Source organism: Macaca nemestrina, chromosome 15, assembly GCF_043159975.1.
Source record: "Macaca nemestrina isolate mMacNem1 chromosome 15, mMacNem.hap1, whole genome shotgun sequence".
Lineage (NCBI taxonomy): Eukaryota > Metazoa > Chordata > Mammalia > Primates > Cercopithecidae > Macaca > Macaca nemestrina.
In genome coordinates this window covers 68246244-68272871 of record NC_092139.1, presented here as the reverse complement: position 1 = coordinate 68272871, position 26628 = coordinate 68246244, and the positions used below count along the sequence as shown (strand labels likewise).

Genomic DNA, 26628 nt, shown 5'->3' with positions numbered 1-26628 from the left:
TCAGAGCAGCCAGACTTCTCACAAGGACCCATGCATCTGAAACAAAGATTTGGCCCCTGGGACTGAACTTCTGAAGTTTCCAAAGATTCCACTTCCTATTCTCCTAAGCACCTCAAATATTTTATGCCAGAGTGGCCTTTCAGTGTAGTCAGGTCACGTGCAAATCTGTTTTTTAATCTGTCTGCATCCTGCTCATTCCTTGAAAGTAATTCATACTTTTACTACAAGTTGAGAAATAGGAGATGCAGGGTAGAACTAACGAAAGATCCCTTCCTGTGCCTTCACTGTCTTTGGTCTAAAGATAGATGGTTCTGTGGGCCCATCAGCCCTGTGCACCTCCTTTATCCTGTTATATGGGTGCTGGTGAGGCCAGAGCCAGGAGTTGCCTGGGGCCACTCAGCATCACTGTTTTGCCGTCCAGATTCCACGTGTCAAATTGTGGGCAGTGAACAGAGGTGAGAATATGTGTGAGTGAGGCTAGTTGAGTGTGGGTTCATCACCACTACTGGACAAGGTTCCTCTTACACCTTCCATTCTAACACTTGCCTGTTGTGGTGTCTGGAACCAAATTATGGTTCCAGGCTGGGGCAAGGGCAGCAGTGTCGTAAAGCTCCAGCACTGAATGCAGCCTCGTGCCCAGAGTCAGGAGGGTGGGGACACAGTGCCATTGTCACACCCTGCTGGCCAACATGGGTTATTTGCAAAGAACCCAGATTTAAAATGAATTCGACTATGTTCTATTCAATATAGAATTTCACAAATGGAAGGGATCTTGGGATTCATCTGATTTCATGGCCTGATTTTACATAAGAAGAAACTGAGGCCCAGCAGGTGTTGATGGAGACAGCCTGAGGTGCTTGCTACTGCGTCCCGTCTCCCTTTTGACCAGACATGCTGCTTCATGTTCCTAACTGGTGTCGTGTGCATATTCCGTCAGTCACACCTGACTTTGGGCTTTCGAGCTGAGAATGTTTCTTTTATATCTTTTGTAATCCATCAGATTATCTAAGATTTACCTAGAGCAGACATTGAGTAATTGCTTATTCCTTCAAAAAGCTGTTTGTCAATGAAACCTATAGGAAGATGTGATTTTTTTTTAACCTATCAGATTGTAAAAAATATCTGAAAGTTGGATAATGTGCTGTGTTGCCAAGGGACAGAGAGGCAGCCTCATCTGTTGCTCATGGGACTGTGCATTGGTGTAACTTCTGTGGAAGACATTATAGCGATAGCTTTCCATATGGAAAAGATGCACACTCATGACCCAAGGGCTCCACTTCTAGGAATTTATCCCTCAGAGGTTATTACAGCATTGTTTATATTAGCAAAAGATTGTGTGTTAGGCTGCTCTTGCATTGCTATAAAGAAATATCTGAGACTGGGTAATTTATAAAGGAAAGAGGTTTAATTGGCTCACAGTTCTGCAGGCTGTACAAGCATGGCACAGTCATCTGCCCTGCTTCTGATGAGGCCTCAGGAAGCTTCCAGTCATGGTGAAAGGTGAAGGGAGAGCAGGTACTGAGAGCGGGAGCGAGGGAGGCAGGGAGATGCCACACATTTTTAAACTACCAGATCTCTCATGGACTCAGAGCAAGAGCTCAGTCATTATTGTGAGGACAGCATCAAGCCATTCATGCCCGGTTTGCCCCCGGGACCTAAACACCTCCCATCAGGCCTTACCTCCAACATGGGATCACATTTCAACATGAGATTTGGAGGGGACGGACATCCAAACCACCACAGATTGGAAATAACCTAAGTGTCTATTGATAGGAGGCTGGTTAAGCTGCCACACACTCATCGCTGGGGTCCTGTGTGCCCACAGCGGGTGGCGTGGCAGGATCAGGACTGAGCGAGGCTGGGATCTCACAGATGTTGTGGCAGAGGGACCAGAGGGCTCAACCCTGAGAGCAGGAGAGCAGTCACTAGACTGATTCCAGACTCCACATGGGTGTCGATGGATTTCTTGTATCGGCAGAGCCTGGCAGGGCAACCCAGCTGTGGTGAAGATGACAGGCTTCCCAGTCAGGCTGACTTGGGCTTCACGTCAGCTCCAGTATCTGCATCTGAGACCTCAACTTCCCCAATGTTAAAACAAAATTGCTTATTCCTCCAAAAAGCTGTTTGTCAATGAAACCTATAGGAAGATGTGATTTTTTATTTAACCTATCAGATTGTAAAAAATATCTGAAAGTTGGATAATGTGCTGTGGATGAAACCAACGTATATGTATATCTCATAATATCACAATAGTATACAAAAACTTTCCTTCTGGATAGCTCTGTTCCTCCCCTCTTTATGCTGTTATTATCACAAATTACATCTTTAAACATTTTATACTCATCAAGATAGATATATAATTATCGTATTGTGCAAATTATGTATAATTGGTCTTTAATACCAAATGAAGGGGAATGAAGTTAAATACAAAAATTGATTAATATTAACTTTTAGTATTTACTGATATGGTTACCATTATTGGTACTTTTTATTTCTTCATATTGATTTTAGTCTAGCATCCTTTTGTTTTAGCCTGAAGGACTCTCTTTAGTATTTCTTGTTGGTTACCTCTGCTACTGAAGAACTCTCCCAGTTTTTGTTTACTTGAAAATGTCTTAATTTCCCCTTTACTTAAAAAGATGACTTTATTGGCCAGGTGCGGTGGCTCACGCCTGTAATCCCAGCACTTTGGGAGGCTGAGGTGGGCAGATCACAAGGTCAGGAGATTGAGACCATCCTGGCCAACATGGTGAAACCCCGCCTCTACTAAAAAAAATACAAAAAATTAGCCGGACGTGGTAGTGGGCACCTGTAGACCCAGCTACTCGGGAGGCTGAGGCAGGAGAATGGTGTGAAGCTGGGAGGCGGAGCTTGCAGTGAGCCGAGATCATACCACTGCACTCTAGCCTGGGCGACAGAGTAAGACTATGTCTCAAAAGAAAAAAAAAAGACTTTATTTTCTAGATCCGGTTTTGGTTCATGGCAATATTGAGCAGGATAGAAGAGAGATCCCACACGCCCTCTGCTTCTGCCGTGCACAGCCTCCTTCACCATCAGTGTCCTGCCCCAGCTTGGTGCTTTCATTGTACTTGTTGAACCCACATCGACACATCATCCCCCTCCAGAGACCAAGGTTTATATTAGGGTTTATTCTTGGTGTTGTACATTCTGTGGGTTTTAACAAATGTAAAATGACATGCATCTGCTATTATAGTATATTACGGAAAAGTTCTACTAACCTGAAATTCCTCTGTACTCCCCCTGTTCATCCCTCCTTTCCCTCCACTCCTGGCAACCACTGATCTTTTTACCATCTCCACACTTTTCGCTTTTACAAAGTCATATAGTTCGAATTGTATAGAATGTAGCCTCTCACATTGCCTTCTGTCACTTAGCAATATGCATCTAAGATTCCTTCATGTATTTTCATGCCTTCATAGTTCAGAAATTTTCTTTCTTTTTCTTCTTTTCGTGTCAGATGAGCAATGCACCCATCATCATAACAAGGTTTCAGGGTAGCACATCTCACACATGCATGTGAACACCCAGCTATCACACTTACGAACTACAAGAGGATCACTCATTTCTTCTTAGTGCTGAATAATAGTCCATTATCTGATGTACCAGTTTATCTATTCAACTACTGAAAGACATCTTAGTTGCACCCAAGTTTTGGCAGTTCTGAATGAAGCTGCGATAAATATCCAGGTACAGTTTTTGTGTGGACATAAGTTTTCAACTTATTTAAGGAAATACCAAGGAGTACAATTGTTGGATTGCATTGTAAGAATATGTTTGGTTTTGTAAGAAACTGCCAAACTGTCTTCCAGAGAGGCTGTCCCATTTACATTCCCAGAAGCAGTGAACATGAGTTTCAGTTGCTCCTGATTCTTGTCAGTATTTGGTGGCATTAGGATTTTGCATTTTGGCTATGCTAATGGGTGTGTCATGGTGTCTCTTTGTTTTGTTTGTGGTTCCCGTGGGGCATATAATGTTGAGCATCTTCATATGCCTATTTGCCATTTGTATATGTTCTTAGGTGAGATGTTCACATCTTCTGCCCATTGTTCAATTGAGGTTTTTTTCTTACTGTTGAGTTTTTGTTGTTGTTGTTGTTTTTTGAGACAGAGTCTTGCTCTTGTTGCCCAGGCTGGAGTGCAATGGCGCGATCTCGGCTCACTGCAACCTTGCCTCCTGGGTTCAAGTGATTCTTCTGCCTCAGCCTCCCGAGTAGCTGGGATTACAGCCATGTGCCACCACGCCTGGCTAGTTTTGTATTTTTAGTAGAGATGAAGTTTCAGCATGTTGGCCAGGCTGGTCTTGAACTACTCACCTCAGGTGATCCACCCACCTTGGCCTCCCAAAGTACTGGCGTTATAGGTGTGAGCCACCATGCCCCGGCCTTGTTGAGTTTTAAGAGTTCTTTGGGCCAGTTGCTCACACCTATAATCCCAGCACTATGGGAGGCTGAGGCAGATGGATCACATGAGGTCAAGAGTTTGAGACCAGCCCAGCCTGGCCAATGTGGTGAAACCCTGTCTCTACTAAAAATGCAAAAATTAGCTGGGCGTGATGGTGCATGCCTGTAATCCCAGCTACTTGGGAGGGTGAGGCAGGAGAATTGCTTTAATCTGGGAGGCGGAGGTTGCAGTGAGTTGAGATGGTGCCATTGAACTCTAGCCTGGGCGTGAGAGCGAGACTCCGTCTCAGGAAAAAAAAAAAAAGAAAAAAAGAAAAAGAAAATCAATGGACTGTAAATCCAAGGGTTTATTTCTGGACTCTCAATGCTATTCCATTTGTCTGTGTGTCTGTCTTTATGCTAGTACCATACTGCACTGTACCTTTGTAGTAAGTTTTGCAATTGAGTGGGAATATCTAGCTCTTCTTTTCCAGGATTGTTTTGGTGATTCTTGGTTCCTTGAATTTCCATCTGAATTTTAAGGTCAATTTGTTAATTTCTCTAAAGAAGCCAGCTGGGATTTTGGTAGAGAATGCATCAACTCTGTGATGGGTGAGGGAGTTACAGCTGTCTTAACAACACTGAGACTTGGGATGTTGTATTAGTTCCTAGGGCTGCTGTACCAAATTACAACAAATTGAGTTACGGTTAAACAACAGAAATCTATCCTGTGACAGTCATGGAGGCCAGAAGTCTAAACACAAGGTGTTGGCAGGGCTGCTTGCTCTCTCTAGATTCCAGGGAAGAATTTGTGCCTTGGCTTGTTCAGCTTCTGGGGGCTATAGGCATTCCTTGGCTTGTGGCTGCATCACTCCAGCCTCTGCGTCTGGTCACACTGCCCTCTCCTCTTCTCTCTCAAAATTCTTTCTGCCTTTCATGAGGCTATATGTAATTGTATCAGGTCCCACCTGGATAATCTTGGATAAACTCCTCCTCCCAATATTCTTAATCTACTTAACTTTCTTTGCTATTAATATATAAGATAATATTCACAGGTTCCAGACATTAAGAAGTGAATATATCTTTTTTATTATTATTATACTTTAAGTTCTAGGGTACATGTGCATAACGTGCAGGTTTGTTACATATGTATACTTGTGCCATGTTGGTGTGCCACACCCATCAACTCGTCAGCACCCATCAACTCGTCATTTACATCAGGTATAACTCCCAATTCAATCCCTACCCCCTCCCCCCTCCCCATGATAGGCCCCGGTGTGTGATGTTCCCCTTCCCGAGTCCAAGTGATCTCATTGTTCAGTTCCCATCTATGAGTGAGAACATGCGGTGTTTGGTTTTCTGTTCTTGTGATAGTTTGCTAAGAATGATGATTTCCAGCTGCATCCATGTCCCTACAAAGGACACAAACTCATCCTTTTTTATGGCTGCATAGTATTCCATGGTGTGTATGTGCCACATTTTCTTTTTTTTTTTTTTTTCTTTTATTTATTTATTTATTTTTTTGAGACAGAGTCTCGCTGTGTCCCCAGGCTGGAGTGCAGTGGCCGCATCTCAGCTCACTGCAAGCTCTGCCTCCCGGGTCTACGCCATTCTCCTGCCTCAGCCTCCCGAGTAGCTGGGACTACAGGTGCCCGCCACCTCACCCGGCTAGTTTTTTGTATTTTTTAGTAGAGACGGGGTTTCACCGTATTAGCCAGGCTGGTCTCGATCTCCTGACCTTGTGATCCGCCCGTCTCGGCCTCCCAAAGTGCTGGGATTACAGGCTTGAGCCACCGCGCCCGGCCTGTGCCACATTTTCTTTATCCAGTCTGTCACTGATGGACATTTGGATTGATTCCAAGTCTTTGTTATTGCATAGCACCTTATTCTTAAAGTGTGGGCTATGAAGATGAAAAAAGGCCTCCAATTGCTCTGGATTCCTCCTGCTGACAGGAGGTTTGGTAGGGTAGGTGTTGACCCCAAGGTGAGAGAAGCAGAACTGCTTTGCAGCTATCTGAGCTGTTTGAGTGTACACATGCCGGCCGGGCTGACGTTCCAAGACTTTCATGACAAAGGCATTCATATTCTTATCTACAGTTTTAGTACAACATTTAAGAAAACAGTGTACAATAAGATAAATAATGAGTTCTAGGACAAGGAGTGCAATTCACAGTTTTAAAAGTAAAGATTTAAAAGCATTAGTTTGGGCACTTGTAGCCTCCCAAAATTTAGGTTTCAGTTTAAATGGCAGAAAAAAAAAAAAAAAAAACTCAAAAACAACTAATAACACGTGTACTGTAGTTTTTGAAACATAATTTTTTCTTCAGTCCTTATTTTTATTAAAAACAAATCCTGATAGGACCAATTTGTTTGTGAAATAAACTTTAGTTTTATTACACTTGGCATGATTATCTGCATAGAGCACAACAAGAATAATTATTTTTCATATAGGCCTTTTAAATTGGCTTTGTTGGAACTCTGTATAAAGAGCCTTAGATAATACTTTTTTAAAGCCCATCCCAGCCATGGGTTTGTACTCTCAAATGCCTATGAATTGGGTACATTCCTCTCTTCTTGAGATGCCAGGTTAACTTAAGATTCCTGTGCCTGTTGGAAAGTGATATTCTTTACATACCATAGGTTAGAAACCCTGTACAGGGACTGCATAGACAAGGTATGAGGCCAGTTTTCCCTAGGGGTTTTTATTGGCTCTAGAAGTCAAATTTGATTCCTTAAACAAAAGCATGCCATTCCAGTCAAAACCTTGGTAAAATAAACAGTTTCTCCAATTGTGTCCTGTTGCAAAAGAAAACATTCTTATTGCACTTATGCAAATAATTATGTAGCCATAAATTAAGAATACTTGCAAATAGCTTCCAGATTCTGGACAAATCAGGTAGAGAGAAACAAATATGCTCCCAATTTTGTTCACAGGAATATATTTTATTCAGTTGATAAAAGCTGTAAGTAGCTCAAAAGAAGTTTTCTTGGCTCTCTGAAAAACAAAAAGATCAGCCATGTTTTAAGCGAAAAAAAAAAAGCAAAGGAAAAGATTAGTTCAGTTTTCTATTAGTTCATCCCATTCAGTAAGCCCCTATTCTGCTTAATATTCATGAACATTTCAGCTCTCCATGAGAGTCCTGAAGGTTTTTTCCTTTATTCTAATGTTGCAATCTCCAAAGCTATCAGAAATTTGCATTCAAGAGCACCTGTCCAAGTTTTATTACTGATTATAAAACTATCTTCTAAAGAGTATCAGAACAAGACAACAATTGTCTGTGGATGAGAAGACATTTCAGGACAGCCAAAGTCAAACACAATTGACAAGAACATTATAATTGTTATGTTAAATTACTGTGTGCCACAGAGGTACAAATGTTCTTGTCAAATGTGTGCTAAGGCATATCAAAATTATAGGAATCGTATACAATTTTGAAATACTTGCTAATAATGTATTTATATAAATATAGCCCAAAGAAAGCTAAGCACCATTTTATATTTGGCCATGTTTTCTGCATGATTTTAATACATTAAATAAGCAGACTGTGTCTTTTTGTACTTTAGGGGACCTATTTTTTTATCTTTGAATTTGATCTTGGCAGGTTTGTCAAATATCAAAGGTTTAAAACACTGGATATCACAAAATAGAACCCTAGGTTACCATAAGTCATTTGTTTATCCAAAATGATAACTCACAAAGTTTTAAAAAGGACAAAACCTTTAGTCTGATAGAAAACAGACTCATTTTCTCAAACTACAAGACCCAGTGAAGACAGCATGAAGCCTGTTGAATTGGTCTCTTCCCTCTCCCCTCCCTTGAAAGGCGAACAAAATTTTTTCTTTGCCTCTCAGTATTACTTAAGAATCTTTATCAAAAGAGAAAACCAAAGTTCATGTTTGCATTATTGCATCTTTAATGTTAAAGCTAGTTTTTATTAAAATTCTATAAATCTATCCAGTGTTAATTAGTTTAACTGTAAGTTAATGTTTCTATAAACTTTTAATAGCCCTTTACAATTTAGTTGTTGTTCTTACAGAGCCTAACCATGTTTTAAGAAAACTCTGTTATGCTTTTATTCCTATGTTCAACTTATGGAAACATTGACTAATACCCCTTTAACTTTAGCCAATATGTTTACGCACAAAATCTCTTTTAAAATTAATTTTTTATAAACCTTCCACAACTTGCTTAAACCTTTAGATTTTTCCTATCTCCCTTAAAGCAATACTTTAACCCTCTAAACTTGGGCAAGAAATCCATATTCCCATGTCTTCTTACAATCTTTTACCAAAAGTACATTCTACTTTTCTTACATGTCTTTGCATGTGGAACTGTTTCTTCAGTAGCCTCAAATACATGTTACATTGTTAACTCTGTGCAACTTCTATTTTTGATGAAAAACCTGGTTAGTAGGCCATTTTAATTATGTACCAGGTGTGGAGCTTAGGACAGACACAGGACAGAAGTGCAGATCAAGTCTGTTCTTACTTTTCTTTAAACCAATTAATTAGAACTCTTTTATGTAAACATCACACACATATCACATATAAATACAAAGACAGACAGAAAATCCAGTCGTTGTAAGATTTTTCATTTGCCATTTCTTAAGTTACCCAATGGGATTACTGGAATTGAGCTAGAGCCCTTTGAGAAGCAGGGCTAGGAAAGCATGCAGTTTCTAGGCCCTGATAAGCAGGCATAGCTGGAAGGCAAAAACAGATCCCCAAAATTAAGGGTGCCATTTTATATGGAATCATGGACTCCCCCCACAGGGAAATACTACAGAAGAAGCTACTGCAGTGCTTCTACCCCACATTTTATTGCAAAAAAAAAAAAAAAAAAAAAAAAAAAAAACCAAAGCCAATCAGCACATTTTGTAATCAGCCCATCCCCCATGGATTCTCATCTCTCAGTGGGGTTAGGGATGTTTCCATACCTTCTAGGTGGTCAAGAGCATGCTTCTCTGATCCAAGCATGCAAAGAGCCAAGTATTCCTCCTAATTGCCATTAACAGTCCCTTATAGTGTATTTCTCATCTGCTTATTACAAACTATGGCTAAAAGCTCTCTCATAATGTGAAGGAATTTCTGATATACCCCCCCCCCAAAAAAAATCAGGTAACAAAATGTAAAACTGAAAATTAAACCAAGACTTAGATTTCGAGGGAGATCAGTTCCTGAGGTTCCACGAGGAAAACAGGTTTTTCTCAGAATGGGGTCTGTGGCACCTCCTCTGTTTTTCCCTGAGTCCCAGGCTGTTAGAATTTATCTAGGTTCTCTCATGTGAGCCTCAAGAGTGGCAAGAAGAAAAAATGGATGAAAACAATTCAGAAGAAAAAAACTTTTTCCAGAAAGACATGAATCAAGAAGAGGAAAAGATAAAGGTCTTATAAATAGATATAGTTTGGATACTTTATTTATTTATTAATTTGTTTATTTATTTTTGTAATGTGGTCTGACTTTGTTTTCCAGGCTTGTCTCAAACTCCTGAGCTCAAGAAATCGTCCTCCTTTGGCCTCCTGAACTACTGGCATTACAGGCATGAAAATAGATGTCCAGCGTTACCCCATCCAACTCTGGATATCTGTTTTTAATTAAACCACTTTTAATTATAGAGTTCTTTTGTTCAAAACTATTTTAAAATATCTTATTATCAGGCTCTGGTGAGCACAGCCAACATTTCTGACTTTTGAATTCCATACCAGATAACCTCTCACATGAAATGAATATGTATTAACTAAGGTTATAACTTAACCATGAACTCATGAAGTGTTTCAAAGAGATGGTAAACAATTTTTTAAAAAAAAGTTTAGAATTTCCCCATGATATTTCAGAGAAAGGAAAATTAAAGAGAGGAAATCAGAAGCTATCCATGGGGTGGGGAACCCTCAAAAAATGGCAAAGTTACACAAATAACAAACCAGAAAGGAATCAATCCCAAAGCCATGAATTGAACCTGGGGGCAGCCACTGTCCAAAGACCAAAGCCTTGGTTACTGAGCTACAGCATTCAGCAGGTTCTGTTGCTCTTCCCAGAAAGAGCCTAGAGGAGTCAGTTTCAAGCTTGCAAAGGCTTTTAACTGCCCTATATAATGTTTAGGGCTGTAAATGAATCCCCAAATTCCTGTCTGCTGGATGGCAGAGACCAAGAGAAAGTATCAAGGTTTCTTTCTCACATGGTCACAAGGTTAAGCTCTCAAGTATATAAAACAAAAAGAAAGAAACTTCATATAGAACTAGTCTCAGGGACCCCCAGCAACTTTGTAAATGACCAGCTGCCAGGCTGGCTTGAAAAGCAGGCTTATAGTGGTCCTAAGCCCATCTTCTCTCCTGTGATACCTCTCTCTCCATTAAAGAACAAAACAGAAAGACAAATTCTTAGTAAAAATTGCTCCAGATTTGCTACAGCCTAAGACTAGTCTCACAAATCCTTTTTTCTATTAAACATTTGCAGAGGAGACAATCAGGTTTACATTTGCACTCACACACATATACACACACACACACACACAAACAGTGGGAGAAGGAGGGAGAGAGACAGAGAGAGAGAAAAAAAAGATGAGAAACTTGGTTGGTTAGAATTTCTTGCCCTTTTTTTTTTTTTTTTTTTTTTTTTTTTTGCCAGGAAACCAAGTTTCTGGGTTCCCTTTCTCTGCAGCTTTCAGAAGAACAGAGCAACTTTGATGTCCCCATTCACTGTATCATAGATATGGGAGCCAAGCCCCATTACTAAATAAAATTATCCTTTTCTGTTTGATGGAACCATAAGCAAAGCTTCTCAATTTTACAAGATGCTGCCCAACAGGCTGCATGGGGAATCAAATTAATATTTTCTTTCCCAGCCAATGTAAAACACATGTAACAAAATAGACACAAGTGACTTTGTTCAGCACCAATATTGAACTAGCAAGGCTCAAACTTTCTCCTTTTGGCCCCTGTTACCTTTGATCCACACCAGGTGTGTGTGAGGGGGATGATCTCCAAATGGTAATTCAATGTGTAATCTCTAGGCAAGAAGACAAACCTGACAAAAACAAGCAATGGGGAAAGAACTTCCTATTTAATAAATGGTGTTGTGAAAACTGGCTAGCTAGACACAGAACATTTAAACTGGATCTTTTCCTTACACCCTATACAGAAACTAACTCCAGATAAATTAAAGTCTTAAGTGTAAAAGACAAAACTATAAAAACCCTAGAAAAAAATCTAGGCAATACCATTCAGGTCATAGGCATGGGCAAATATTTTATGTTCAAATCACCAAAAGCAATTGTAACAAAAGCAAAAATTGACAAACGGGATCTAATTAGACTAAAGAGATTCTGCACAGCAAAAGAAACTATCATCATAATGAACAGATAACCCACAGAATGGGAGAAAACTTTTGCAATCTGTCTGACAAAGTCCAATATCCAGAATCTACAGGGAATTTAAGGAAGTTTACAAGAAGAAAACAAACCCATTAAAAAGTGGGCAAAAGACGTGAACAAACACTTCTTAAAAGAAGATATAGATGTGGCCAACACACATATGGAAAAAAGCTCAACATCACTGATTGCCAAAACCAGCTCGGTTGGGGAGACCTTAACCCAGTGGCGCAAGAGGAATTAAAGACACACAGAAATACAGAGGTGTGAAGTGGGAAATCAGGGGTCTCACAGCCTTCAGAGCTGAGACCCCCGAACAGAGATTTACCCAAAGACTTAATAACAGCAAACCAATCATTAGCAATGTTTCTATAGATATTAAATTAACTAAAAGTATCCCTTATGGGAAACGAAGGGATGGGCTGAATTAAAGGAATAGGTTAGGCTAGTTCACTGCAGCAGGAAGACGTCCTTAAGACACAGATCGCTCCTGCTCTTGTTTTGGCTTAAGAATGCCTTTAAGTGGTTTGCCGCCCTGGGTGGGCCAGGTTTTCCTTGCCCTCATTCCTATAAACCCACAACCTTCCAGCTTGGGTGTTAGGGCCTTTATGAACATGTCACCGTGCTGCAGAGATTTTGTTTATGACCAGTCTTGGGGCCAGTTTATGCTGGATTTTGGTGGCCTTGCTCCCAACACGGATCGTTAGGGAAATGGAAATCAAAACCAAAATGAGATACCATCACATGCCCAGCAGAATGGCAATTATTAAAAAGTCAAGAAACAACTGATGCTGGTGAGTTTGAGGAGAAACAGAAACGCTTTTACACTGTTGGCAGGAATGTAAATTAGTTCAGCCATCGTGGAAGACACTGTGGTGATTCCTCAAAGATTTAGAATCGGAAATACCATTTGACCCAGCAATCCCATTACTGGGTATATACCCAAAGGAATATAAATTGTTATTTTATAAAGATGAATGCACCTATATATTCATTGCAGCACTATTCACAGTAGCAAAGACATGGAATCAACCCAAATGCCCATCATTGATAGACTGGATAAAGAAAATGTAGTGCATATAAATCATGGAACACTATGTGGCCACAAAAACGAATGAGATCATGTCCTTTGCAGGGACATGTATGAAGCTGGAAGCCATTATCCTCAGCAAACTAACATAGGAACAGAAAACCAAACACCACATGTTCTCACTTATAAGTGGAAGCCGACCAAAGGGAACGCATGCACACAGGCAGGGATACAACACACTCTAGGGCCTGTCAGAAGCAGGAGAGATCATCAGGAAAAATGGTTAATGCATACCGGGCTTAATACCTACATGATGGGTTGATAGGTACAGCAAACCACCATGGCACACATTTACCTACATAACAAACCTACACATCCTGCACGTGTACCCCAGAAGTTAAAATAATTTTTAAAAGATACATAAAACATCTGAACAGACATTTCTCAAAAGAAGACATATGAATGGCAAACAGGTATATGAAAAGGTGCTCAACATCACTGATATCAGAGAAAGGCAATCAAAATTACAATGAGATCTCATTTCACCCCAGTTAAAATGGCTTTTTCTCTAAAAGACAGGCAATAACAAATGCTCACGAGGATGTAAAGGGAACCCTCATACACTTTTGGTGGAAATGTGAGTCAGTACAGCTTCTATGGAGGACAGTTAGGAGGTTCCTCAAAAACTAAAACTAGAGCTACCATATGATCCACTGCTGGGTACATATCCAGAAGAAAGGAAATCAGTAGATTGAAGGGATACATGCACTCCCATGTTCCTTCTAGCACTGTTCACAATAGCCAAGATTTTGAATCCACCTAGTGAGTGTTCGTCAACAGACAACAGGATAAAAAAAAGGTGGTATATATATGCAGTGGAGCACTCTTCAGCCATAGGAAAACAAGGAGAGCCTATCATTTGTAATAGCATGGATGGAACTGGAGGTCATTAAGTGAAATTAGGCAAAGAAAGACAAACAGACATCACATGTTCTCTATTATTTGTGAGAGCTAAAAATCAGACAGTCAAACTCATGGAAATACAGAGTAGAAGGATGGTTACTAGAGGCTGGGAAGGCGCAGTGGCAGAGAGGTGGGGATGGTTAATGGATAAAAAAAGTAATTAGAAAGAATGAATAAAATTGAGTATTTATAGTATTTGACAGCAATAGAATGCCTATGGTCAATAATAATGTAATTGTACATTTAAAAAATGAAGAGGATAATTGGATGATTTGTAACACAAAGGAAAACGGCTGGAGGTGATGGACACCTCATTTACCATGCTGCGATGATTACACACTGCATGCCTGTATGAAAGTATCTCATGTACTCCATTAAAATATACACCTGCCGCGTGCCCACAAAAATAAATATTAAACATTTAAAAAACTATGAAAATTGTAATCAAAATTCACAATGATCAATAAGTACAAATAATGTAAGTTCTATGTCTGAGTTGATGCAGGGTAGGAACATATTAAGGGGGAAAGCTAGAACCGCAAACAAATGAGATCCTGAGAGCAAGAAACTGGAGAAATAACAGAAACTCCAGGGAGAAGTCTGGATCTTAAAGACATGGGAAATTGAGGGACTGGCACAGACATCTCCACAAAACCAGGTCACATCTGTGTTCCAGGAAACAGAATAGAAAATGCACTCAGGACTGTCTCTGACAGGGTGAGCAACTGGGGAGGGAAGAAAAGATCTGGGGGACCCAGGAGGGTGGAGGGACTGGAACTGGGACTTGAGGGCGGGACTGTGCTTCAACCTCCTCCTCCCACTGCCCTTGCCCTGCCGTCAGGAGCCCTTGGTGAGGAGGAGGTCCCCAGCTCTGTGACGCAGGCCTGGGCCCCAGTCTCTAGTTCCAAAAGTGATGCCCAGGTCTCAGTTGCTTGAGGGTGACATTGTACTTCAGATGGAAAAAGTGCTCTTTCCTCTGAAGAGCCCTAGTGCCACATGGCTGGGCCCCAGCTCTAATCCCTGGATTGTGGATTTCATTCTCACCTGAGTGTGGAGCTGGGGGTTTCTCTTCCTATTACTCTCCTACCTTCCCAGTGACCCACTGTCACCCCCGCTTGGAAGGAAGAGGAGCAGCAGGAAGGTAAGGAGCCCCCAGCCCAGCCCCACAGAGAAAGACTCTCTCTCTTCTTTTCCTCCCCTCATTCCCACTTTTCCTAAGCAGCGAGAGACCCTTCTGTGATGGGAAATCTCATCATCCCTCTAGGGAAGGGCAGGGCAGGCAGGGGTGGGAGTGGGCGGAGGATTCCATCCCCAGCTCCCAGACCATCTGTGACATGTGCAGGAGGCATCAGGGCAAAAACCAACACTGGACTCAGCCACGAGGACCAGATCAGGAGAGGGGTGAGGTCTCTGTGGGAGGACAGGCCCCAGCCCTGGCTCATCAGCCTCTTTCTGAGGCTGGTACCTGGGGGCCCAGACGCTTCTATGTGGGGTGATCTGGGAGCTGTGCTGAGACGCTGAGAGCCTCCCGCCAGAGCCTGGATTCATGTCTGGCCTCCTTCGAAGAAGAATCCTACTGGCAGCTCAGAGGCCCTGTAGGCCTGAGCCTGGGTCTGCCTTCAGCAGAGGAGCAGGGACTGGGGATATCCAGGGTGGAGTCACACACAAAACCCCCACTTGCATTTCCCTAAGAAGGAAAACAGAAAACATTTCATCAATGAAACATAAGTAAAAGAAACGCACACAGAGCTCCGTGAGCTACAGGCAGAAAGCTGTGTTACTCATGAGCACTGCGTGTGTGCAGCTGGCCTGGGGAGACTGAGAACTGGTCCCAGCCCCTCACTCTTGCTTGCCTCTTACCATCAAAGGAAGAGATTGGGAGGCCCAGGAGCAGGAAGAAGATCCTAGCTCTGAAAGGTGAGGTTCTACTGCTCCGCGGACTCCCCAGAGGTGACTGAGCATCACCTGTCCCTGAGGAAGTCATTTGCAGAGGCCTGAGAGGAAACTCCTGGGAGGGAAATCAGAACCCGGGGCCTCCTCAGATTATCTGTGGGAATGAAGCCATGGGCCCGGGAACCGGTATTGCCCATAAGGGGGCGCTGTGGGGGAGGCACCAAGACCTGCCAGGATATGGGGGGAGGTCAGGGAGGCTCCAGGTCCATGCGGACAGCTGTTCTCCTCGGCCATGGCTGAATTCTTAGAGACCACCCCTGTCCACTCTCCCCATTAGATGGCTGTGACACCCATGAGGGGGTGTACATGGAAGCACTCTTTGCAAATGACAAAGGTTCTGTACAGTGCACACCTTGCTGTCACCATTGGGGCCATGTGGCCTTGGACACAGATGCGTGGGTTTCAGGGTCTAGTTCCCCATGGTGTCCCCTAAAGAGACAGCCACTCAGCCTCCTGTGAAGTTTGCTGGCACTGCCCTCCCCACCATAACCCCGTCTCCTGACTTCCAGCTTGCAGAATCCTCCTGAGGGAGCTGGGGGAGACTGGGGGCCTGACCAACCCTCTGGAAAGATGAGGAGACTCCCCCTTCTCTCCACGTCCTCCTTTATACCAGGGCCTCTGATGCAACCCTAGGGCCTGGTGGTGACCTGAGAGGGGGAGGTCCTGGAAAGGGAACAGGAATGGACGGAAGCCCTGAGGCTGACATAGACAGAACTGTGTGAAGTCAGCAGTGGGGGAGGTGGAGGAGCTGTGGGCACCAGGTGCCCAGCCTTCCCGACCTCCCAGCCCCACCTGCCCCTGGCTGCAGCTTGTGCCTCATGTCTACTGCAGCCACCTGAGAAAGCTCACTGGGGAGGCTGGCTCTCACTTACCCTTAGCTGGAGACCCCCTGGGTGACATGTACCAACCAGTGCCTGCTAAGGCCCACCAACTGCATGGGAAATGCATGCAATATCCATCTCCCACCAGCTTGTCCCCAAGGGCTCTCCCAGCTACTCTGGCCTCCACCCTGTCACCAGGCGCAACGATCACCTTAGAGCCTTTTTGATCACACTCAACCCTGAGTACCTCCAGGTCACCAGAGCCTTTGTTACCCCTAAAACACCCTGCATCTCAGCCACATGTGCTTTTTCCTCCTTCACCACAGCCCTCTGTTCCCGTGGCCTCCTCTCCACCTCCACCCAGCTCCGGCCTGGCTGAATTTCAGTGTGGCTCCACAGTATGCCCCGTCCCCCAGAGCTGCCTTTTACACAACCAGGGGCTGCCTTCTCCAACCAGGGTGATCTCCAGCTTTGGGTGCTCCAGTGATCCCATCTGGGACCTCTCCTGCTGGAGGGAGGCTGCCACCACCTGGGGCCTCTCCACCTGCTCACATGGCAAGTCCCAGCAACAGCATCTTCCTGACCTCATCCTAGAGGCTTCCTTCTGGGGAGACCCCACACTCAGGCAGATGGAGGTAGGTGCCTGCACATTCATCCACCCCAACATGCAGAAGCTGCTGGAAACTCTCATCACCAATAGAGCAGTGATGAAGATGTGGCAGGAGAAAGAAAGGGGGCAGGCAGACTACCTGCAGATGACATCACTGGGGAAGGAGCGGGACATCACGACTCTAAATCCCTTCTGGAATGTGACAACCCAACCACAGCAGCTGCCTGGTCCTCAGCAGGTCTCTGATGCCACGTCCATGGGGGACCACTTACAGTGGAAATGCAGCCAGCTCTTCTGAGACCTTTTCTCCCCTCTTTCAATAGGGAGTCCCTGGTGGTCACGGCCTGGGTTTCTAGGAACCCTTCCTCACAGAATGTGTACTCTGTACCATTGGATAAAGCCTCCACTTCTCTTCAAGGTGAACCTGAGGTTGAGGCATCTTCACAGCTTTCCCAGGCACAGCCCCAGCCCCACAGATGGCCCAGCTCCAACCTTTCACTTCAAACTGGCCCCAGTCCCAGCCCCCACCTCTGGCTGGGATCCAGAAGCAGTCTCACTTCTCACCCCCTGTCCCAAGCCTACCGTGCTCTTCTCCACCCCAGATCAGGTTCTGTGGGGCATCTTGCCCTACATCCAATGAGAGGGCACAGTCTGTCATCCCCAATTTAATGGAGTATCTTGAATGGCCCTTGCAGAAGTGACCAAAGTGGAAGAGGGCTTTTCCCTTTCTCCTAAAAAATTCTCAGGCTGTTCTGAGCCAGCCCACTGCCCACCTTCCCCAGAAGAGGCCGGCTTTCCAGAGCCCCAAGTCAGCCTCCATTCTTTCTGGGGTTGCCTCCAGCACTGAGATCCCAGAGCACCGGTGGCAAGGAAGTAGTGCCATATGCCAGGAGCAGTCCCGTGGCCCTCCCAGCAGATTCCATCTGGAGACCTCTGCAACCTGAGGGGGAATTCCCAGGGAGGCCCCAGGGTCAGGCAGAAGACACACAGGGAGTCCTCTTGCCCTCCCAGGCTTCTGAATTGGCAGGAAAGGGCAGGAAGGATATGCAGAAGACAGGGCTCAGGAGCTCTGGAAGGTTATCTAGGAAGAGGTGCTTAGGGTCCAAACTAGAGGCACAACCAAGCCAGGATCAAGGCACAGGAAGGAATTCAGTGAAGGTTTTGGAGAAAGACAAGGAGGAGGAAGACGGTGACTTCAGGAAGTCCTGGAAGTACCAATCAGTAAGTTCCACACCCAGGGACCCAGACAGGAAGCATTTGGAAAACAAGCTGCAGGTCCATCTGGACAGGAAGGTGGGGGAGATCAAGGAGGGCTGGATCCCTGTATCTGTGTATTGCTCCTGGTTCATGGCCAAACGTGCTGTTCCCAAGTCTGACACCCACAGGAAACTGGGGAAGCTGGCATCCTGGAGGGGTGGGAAAGCCCACATGAACACCTCCCAGGAGCTTTCCTTCCTTCATCCCTGCACCCGGCAGATGCTGGAAGCACATCTTTTCAGGTTCTGTGTGAGGCACAGGTGGGGTCCAGACCTCCAGTCCCTATAGCCCATAAATGTCCAGTCAGGTAAGGCTCAGCCCCCACCCCTCCCATACTCCACATTTCCCCTCTGGGCCTCCTGGGAATCTCGGGTTGAATCTGTAGCCAAGTTTGTCATTTTATTGGAAAAACCTCCCCAGAATGGTCCAGGAGACAACAGAACAACAGGCAAGTCAGCCCCATTGTGAGTTGCCCTGTCCCTGCCCCACCACCTGAGCAGGAGGAAGGCCAGAGGGCTCCAAGATGGTCCCAGTCAGCTGACACCCATAAGCAATTAGAGGCCTCTCCGACAAGGTGTCTTCTCAGTCCCCCATGTGCAGCCTTGTAGGCAGAACCTGGCAGAGCAGGACTGTCCTGGGGTCTGGGAAATCCAACCTTGAGGGGTTCAGAAATGGCTGGGAATGAGGCATGGCTTGAGATTGAAAGCATGTCCCCAGGAAACTCCTGTCATAACAGAGCCCTGCAAGAGTTCTGCATAAGGTCCCAGTGGGCAAGGGCCAAAGACACCCTGGAAGCACTGGAGGCTGAGGAGGAGAAACCCCCTGCTTCAGAAGCCACCTTGGGAGCCAGTGTGAGGGCAAGTTCAGGAAGTGTTTAGGTGGACCTGAGGAGCACAGAGGCTGTGGGGACCACTAGTGTCTACACTATAGTGTAAACTGGTGTCTGTAGACCTCAGTGTCTACAATCTGTGTTGCTCAGGATCCAGGGCATCTGTGTCTGAAAGCATAGGCAGTCAATGAGATTGTGCTCACAGTGCAGGTGGACTCAGAGGAGCAGGTGCCAGGCCGTGTCTCCAGCATCCTCCTCCAGGAGGGCCCCACAGACCTGTGCCTTCCAGGCCACAAAGTGGACATGCTACCAGCCATAGACTGGCCACTCACTAATGCCCCACTGTCCACCTCCCAGACTGTGTTCAGTAGGAGGAACATGGCAGCTTTCCAGGGGCCATGTGCCCTCCTGTGTAAGGGAGGGGACAGACTGGGGCAACAGGAGCCTGTGAGCTCAAAAGTGAAGGCCCCACAGAAGAGTCAGAAGATGCTGGGGTCTGTGAACAAGGGCGAGGCCTGCAGGAGGCCCAGACCAGGGTAGCAGGGACATAGGTGCAAGGGACCCAGGACCTCCGAAGCCAGTTGGAGGAGCCACCCTGCCCATGCCAGGGAAATAGGAGACAAACAATAAAGGAAATATGACAAGCCTCAGCTAGAGAAGGGACAGGCACCACCAGAGTGCAACTTCTGGAGAAAGATCAATCACCATTCACAGGGCATACTATCAGAGGAACCAGCTCCCAATATTTCAACATAGGTTCTTTTCTATTTTCCCTACGTGTTGGCTGGTCTGAGAAATAAAAAGAAAGAGTCCAAAAGAGAGAAAAACTTCCCCTGGGAATGCATTCATTTTCCCATGGTTATTCCTTGATGAGAAAAGAAATCAGCAATATTTCTCCTATGTGCTTTCTGAAAGAAGAGAAATATGACTCCATTCTACCTGGCCCCACAGGCAGTCAGACTTTATGGTTATCTCCCTTGTTCCCTGAAAATCGCTGTTATCTTGTTCTTTTCAAGGTGCCCAGATTTCATATTGTTCAAACACACAGGCTTTACAAGCAATTTGTGCAGATAACACAGTCACCACAGGGTCCTGAGGCAACATACATCCTCAGTTTATGAAGATGACAGGATTAAGACATTGAAGTAAAGACAGGCATAGGAAATTACAAGAGTATAGTCTGGGGAAGTGATCAATGTCCATGAAATCTTCATGATTTATGTTCAGAGATTGCAGTAAAGACACACATAAGAAATTATAAAAGTATTAATTTAGGGAACTAATAAATGTCCATGAAATCTTCACAACTTATGTTCTTTGGCCATGGTTTCAGCTGGTCCCTCCATTCAGGGTCCTTGACTTCCCCCAACAGTCTACACCTCAGGAAAAGAGGTGCAGGGCAGGAAGACGTACTTCAGAAAGGCAAGCCCAGGGCAGATGCTGTCCAGAGCTAGGAGTCTGATCCAGCAAGGTTGTTTATGGATAGCATGACTAAAGAAGCCCAGGCCATCATCAGAGTTGTGGGTCAAATCCTGGTGGACAAATTGGGGATTCAGCAGGGATGTGGTCCCTCAGAGATCAACTGCCACAAAGGCGACCTCCAAGCCCAGAAGAATGTGCCTTCCTGCTGCCACAGGAGTCACTACCACCAGGAACACAGCAGAGAGATGAGAGCTCTGGCCTGCAGCCCCAAAGCCACCCCCAAGGGCCACAACTGTCCTGTCAAAAACAAGGGCATCAGAGACAGAGACAGCAGTTGGGCTCCCACCTCCCAGGGAGCCTGTGTCCCCAGCTGGTCCCCACCACCACAGGCCATGAGAGGCAAGCACCTCCCGTGGCCCCATCCACAGCCACAGGAACTGAGGTCTACACAGATGTGTCTTGCTTCCTGAACCAGCTCAGGCTTCTCACACCTCTCCTGGGAGAGTCAGGGGGTTCTACTCAAATAACACTGGACACCTACACAACGAACCTGTCCTGCATGGATCATCACCGTTCCCATGTGTTCCTGACTTCCACGGAGAAGTTCCCAATGCACCTGCTTTCCCTGCAGAGGTGGAAGCTTCTGTCTGTGCCATGCTAGGGCACAGGAAAGGGCTCAGTGTCAGCTCCTCCTGAGTGTGGCTCCCAGAATGACTGGGCCAGGAGGAGGCTGACAGGGACCTGGAAGACCCCATGTTCTCCCTGTCCCCACACTGTGTCTGGTTTCCAAACTGGATCATGACTCAGAGCCTTCAGGACGTGTAAGGATAGCAAACCCTTTGGAGATTCCACCTGGGCTCTGGCTCACTGCAACCCCCATTCTCACTAAGGTGACTTCTGTGCTGCTGTAGGAGCTGGGTCTGCAGGGGCCTCACGGACTGAGGGGGTGGTAGGCTCCAGGAGTGATGGATCCCAGAAACCCCCCTGCCCCACAGTAGTCTGGGAATGTGGGGGTGTCCTGTGCTGGCCCTGGGTCAGAGGCAGGACTGCTCTTTCCAGGATCTCCTGGTGGGGAAGAGATGACACCGTCCCCAGACACTTTCCTGTCTGCTGAGTTCCGGGATGGACTTGGGCCCTGCCAACACTTGGTTCAGCCTTGATAACACCCTTGGGTTCATGTCTGCCATCACCGGCCTCACTCCCCAGAGCAGTCTCCCAGCCCACTGGTGTGGGGTGTCCGTTTCAGGAGGCACCCAGGGCTGCTGCCTACTCCTCTGGTAGGACTCTGTGGTCAGGAACCACAGGAGAGGACCTTCGGTTCAGGGTGGGAGGTGGGAAAAGAATCAGGGAAGATGAGCCTAAGATTGCAAGTGCAGGATCCAAAAGCTGCCTGCAGCTGTAACCAGGGTCCTCGCAGTCTGGTGACCATTACAAGCAAAAGTGGTCAGTGCCACTCCCGGGGGAGGGGAACCCAGAAGGCAAGGGTTGGCCTGGGTCACACAGCACGTCTATGGTTCCAGGCCCATGTGCTTGCAGGGGACACATTGGGGCTCAGAGAATCTGGTCACATGGTTGGCAGGGACAGTCCCCACATGGCCCAGTCCTGTGCTCCCTCCGTCCTGGTGCTGGGTCCTTCCTGGCCATCCCCAGGGAAGGCAGGAGCAAGGTCAGGGCAGGCAGGAGCCAATTCCTCATAGGGATCTGCCCAGGGGCCTTCTGCCCCAGGGGACCTCTGCACTTGCAGGGGTTGTGGAGGCTGAGGACAAGGGGACAGGCCTGTACCCAGGCCTGGTAGGACCCAAGTTGGGGACCTGTTTTGAACATGCCCTGGTGTCACTTTGGGTGTCCCAACTACTGCTGGAGCCAAGTCCTGTCTGGGGTGGTGACCTGGGCAACTCCAGTGTGGACCTAACATCTATGGGACCCAGGATCCTGGGACCTGCAGCAGAAGAACTCCACAGGGACCCCCAGTAGACCCCAACACTCAAAGATTCCCACAGAGACCCCACATTCATCAATATTTCAGAGATTCCCCACAGTGATCCCCAGAGACCCCAACAGAGAATCTGACTGAGATCCCCCCACAAAGACCCCCTAGAAGGACCCCCCCCCAGAAATCCCCGAGAGAGACTCACACAGAGACTCTTCAAAAACAACACAGAGATCCCCACGGAGACACCCACAGTGAGTCTAACAGAGACCGGCACAAACAAAATATATCAAGGTCACTTTGCCACACCATAAAATCCCTAGCACTGCACTCACTTGGTGAAAATGAGCGGCATCTACCTCATTACCAGCAGCGGTTTTCTCCTGGCGGCCTCTGCCCTCTTCTAGATAAGATTCCTTGAGATACCAAACAATAGAAAAGCCTCCTCTATCAGACAGCGTCCAATTTCGAGCAAGCCCCTGACCCGCTGACAGACCCTTCCCAGGATCACCCAGTCACAACCCCCATGCTGATATCAAACTGTAACGTTCTTGACAGAAACGGTGAGAGTTCCTCTGATGCCATCCTTCTGAGATCGCCCTCAGTTCCTCAGGCCATGCTCCCCCTCACTGCCAAGGGAATCCCCCCGGCTGGTCTAGGTCGGCCTTGCTCACGGGGCTCCTCCTGCAGGCCTTGTGCTGGAGCACATGGAACAGGAAGGATCTCGGCTTGGACAAAGCTTCCTCAGAAAACCTTCTCCGATTCCCCTATGAGGCCAGGCCCCCTGTGCTGGGTTTCCCACCCTGGCCCTTCTTCCCTTGTGACAGCCTCTGCACACCTGCGCATGTTTCTCCTAGAACCCTGAACGCTTCCGGTGGGCCCAGTGAGGAGGGAGGCGTGCCTGACCACATTCCTGGTACCGACTGTGGCCCTTGTTAAAAATTGTTTCATAAAATCTCCTTAGTTAATGGGCACAGGAATCAATGCCTCCTCTACCTCATATATAAGTTGCATCACAAAAATCATATTTTCATGAAGGGTCTTAACTCTTTCCAGTAGCCAATATCATGTTTCAAAGAAAATCTGTACAAATAAAATGGCATTAAAACTTCAAATTTCGTGGTAAAAAGAAATTTTCAAATTCAAATTTTTCCATCTAAGTTATTTATTTTAGAGGCCAAATATGAATATCCTTGTAAGTTTTGAAATCCTTCAAAGTAAAATTCTGATGTTTAGAGAATACAAACTAAAAAGCAATTTTGCTTAAAAACATTCTTTCTAATGTGCCACAAATTTAGTTTTAAAAACGATTACCAAAGAAGATGCTATTTTTAAGTAATTTAAATATACAACTTGCACACACATACTGTAAATCCACTCTTGTAAAAATGAGGAGCAGCTATATGTTTACTTTAACATCTAAGATGCTGAAATCTCTATACAATACATTGCTTATTTACAACCACATGTAAAATAGGGGATTGATAAATAATTCAGCCTGCATATTTGTTCTGTTTGTGATTTTTTAAAATTATTGAAAATAATTGAAAATCTTACAAAACATCATCTGTTTGAAGGATGTTAGAAAAGAGAGGGTCGAAAAATAGGACTGCACATTGATTGCTTAATGGTTTAACTTCAGTTATAAATACACACATATTATACATATCTGTGTGTGTATATGTGCACAGGTCTGTATACGCATGTGTGTGTGTACATACGTGTGTGTGTTGTAACATCATTGGATTATTCTCACCCATTCTATTGTTGGCTGGAATACACTGCTCTTTTCTGTTATTCTGCAGAGCAGGGTGCATCACAAGTGATCTCTGGACTTGCCAAAGCAACTATTCTCTCTCCAGCAATTTCTGCCACTGCTTGGGTTTGGAAATTTCCTCCCTGCTCACCTCCACTGACAGCACGTTCACCTCACCTAAGGCCCTCTGGTTCTCCTCTTAATACTCCAAAAATATGATAAGTGTAAAGAGAATTTTCCTCTCAGGAAAACAATAATGGCTAGATCAGTGATACACTATGGGTTCATAAAGAAAGTGAGTCTATTTGATTTGTCTATTAATCTGGAAGAGCACATTGAATATTTTTTCTTTTTTAGAATAAGTACAGGCACACATTGATCTTTTACTGAAAAAGAAAACATTTAAAGCTACATATAAATAAGAACAAAATACTTTTATTTAGCCCTAGATCCCAATAATTTTTTTAGAACTCTTTTCCTAAAAGGTTTACAGTACAACCTTTTATATTTAAGTTTGCAAACCATTTCAAGTTAGTTAGTGTATAAAGTACGAAGTTTACACTGAGATTTTGAGCCAATAAATGTTTGTTTTCTCCAGTAACAGTTTTTAAGAAGACTATTCTTTCTCCTTCAATTGCTTTTTTACCATTGTCAACAATGAGTTGGATATATTTACTTGTGTCAATTTCTGAGTTCTTTTTTCTGTTCTGCTGACTTATGTCTCCATCTCTCCACCAATATCATGTGCCTTTTCCTATAAACTTAAAATAGGTTTATCTATATGCATAAAAAAATATGTAGCTGGAGTTTTTATATGACTGTCGTTAAGTCTACCCATCAATTTGAGGAGAGTTGACATCTTTGCTATCTTGAGTCTTCCAAACCATTAATAATGTACGTTTGAATTTATTTAATTCTTCTCTCAATTCTTTCATGCACATTTTGTCATTTTTGCCATCTTGATTCTGCATGTCTTGTCAGATTTTTGCCTAAGTATTTTCTTTAGAGCAATTGTAAAGGTACTATCAGTTTCCACACATTCATTGTTAGTTCATAGAAATATGATGAATTTTGGAGGATGGATCATTTATCCTGTGAACTTGCTAAGTATTATTATTTCTACAAGAATATTTTTAGTTTCGCTGAGACTTTACAAATACAATAGTGTAATGTGCAATAGATGCCACTTTCCTTCTTTCTTTTTTTTTTCTATCAGTGTGCTTTGCTTGTTTTTTGCCCAATTGTGCTGCTTAGAACTTTTAGCGCTCAGTCAGATAGCGTTGTTGAGAGCAGAAGTCTCTGCCTTGTTTCCACCCTGAGGGGAAAACCATTCATTCTTTTTTTTTTTTTTTTTTTTGAGACTGAGTCTTCCTCTGTCGCCCAGGCTGGAGTGCAGTGGCCGGATCTCGGCTCACTGCAAGCTCTGCCTCCCAGGTTCACGCCATTCTCCTGCCTCAGCCTCCCGACATCATTAAGCATGACATAGCTGTTTGTTTTTGATAAATAGTCTTGATAAAGTTCAGGAAATTTCTTTGTATGTCTAGGCTTCTGAAAGTTTTTATCATAAAACTGTGCTATATTTTGGCAAATGCTCTTTCTGCATCAATTGAGATCAGTAGCATATGTATTTTTGAATCATGTTTCTTTGTCCAGGTTGATATTCCCTATGTTTTAATTGACACATGTACACAATTTATATTTAAGATAACTCTAATACATATGTCAAGGCCTAGGTGTTCTACTTTATAATTTATTTTCTGCTTGTTCATTCTCTTCTTGTTTCCTCTGTTCTCCTTCCTAACCTTACTGTGAGTTATTGAAGTAGTTTTAGGATTATATAATGATTTATTTATACTGTTTTTTAGTACATCTCTATATAATTTTCTTACTATCTTTACCTTATTATTGTTATACATGTGTAACTGATGCCAAAGTCAACTGGCATTGATGTTATACCACTGTATAAAAGGACCACAAGTCCTTTTAGCCTCCTTGCTTTTAAAAATAGAATCGCACTGAGTAACACATCCAATACACTGGATGCTGCAACAGGCAGTGTGATAATTTTAGTGTAAACACCAAATATGATTTTAAAAACTTCTGAGATGATGAATAACCTATGACATCTATTTACATTTTCCCATTCTCTTATTCTTTTCTTTCTGAAGTTCCAAGCAGTTTTCAGATATCATTTGGTTTCTGTTTAGAGGACTTACTTTTCAGCTTTTTAAGAGGAGTTTTGGTAAAACACAAATTGTGTCAGTTTTCCTTCACATAAGGATGCCTTTATTT

General features: G+C 44.5%; 1 long non-coding RNA gene, 1 other non-coding gene and 2 pseudogenes across 2 annotated transcripts in view; 3 read left to right on the top strand and 1 right to left on the bottom strand.

Annotated features, from left to right (window-relative positions):
• The window catches only part of LOC139358620 (uncharacterized), a 49487-nt gene extending 39472 nt beyond the window's left edge, over nucleotides 1-10015 (top strand). Inside the window, exon 5 of the long non-coding RNA XR_011613801.1 lies at nucleotides 9872-10015. This is a non-coding gene — a long non-coding RNA (uncharacterized lncRNA). The remainder of the gene's footprint in view (nucleotides 1-9871) is intronic.
• Nucleotides 1-26628, top strand: part of LOC139358625 (zinc finger protein 337-like) — a 259532-nt pseudogene that overhangs the window by 149357 nt on the left and 83547 nt on the right.
• LOC139359009 (small nucleolar RNA U13) lies at nucleotides 3473-3577 on the bottom strand. The gene has a single exon (XR_011614522.1). It is a non-coding gene; the product is annotated as a small nucleolar RNA U13 (small nucleolar RNA).
• Nucleotides 17147-21177, top strand: LOC105470430 (spermatogenesis-associated protein 31E1-like; annotated as a pseudogene).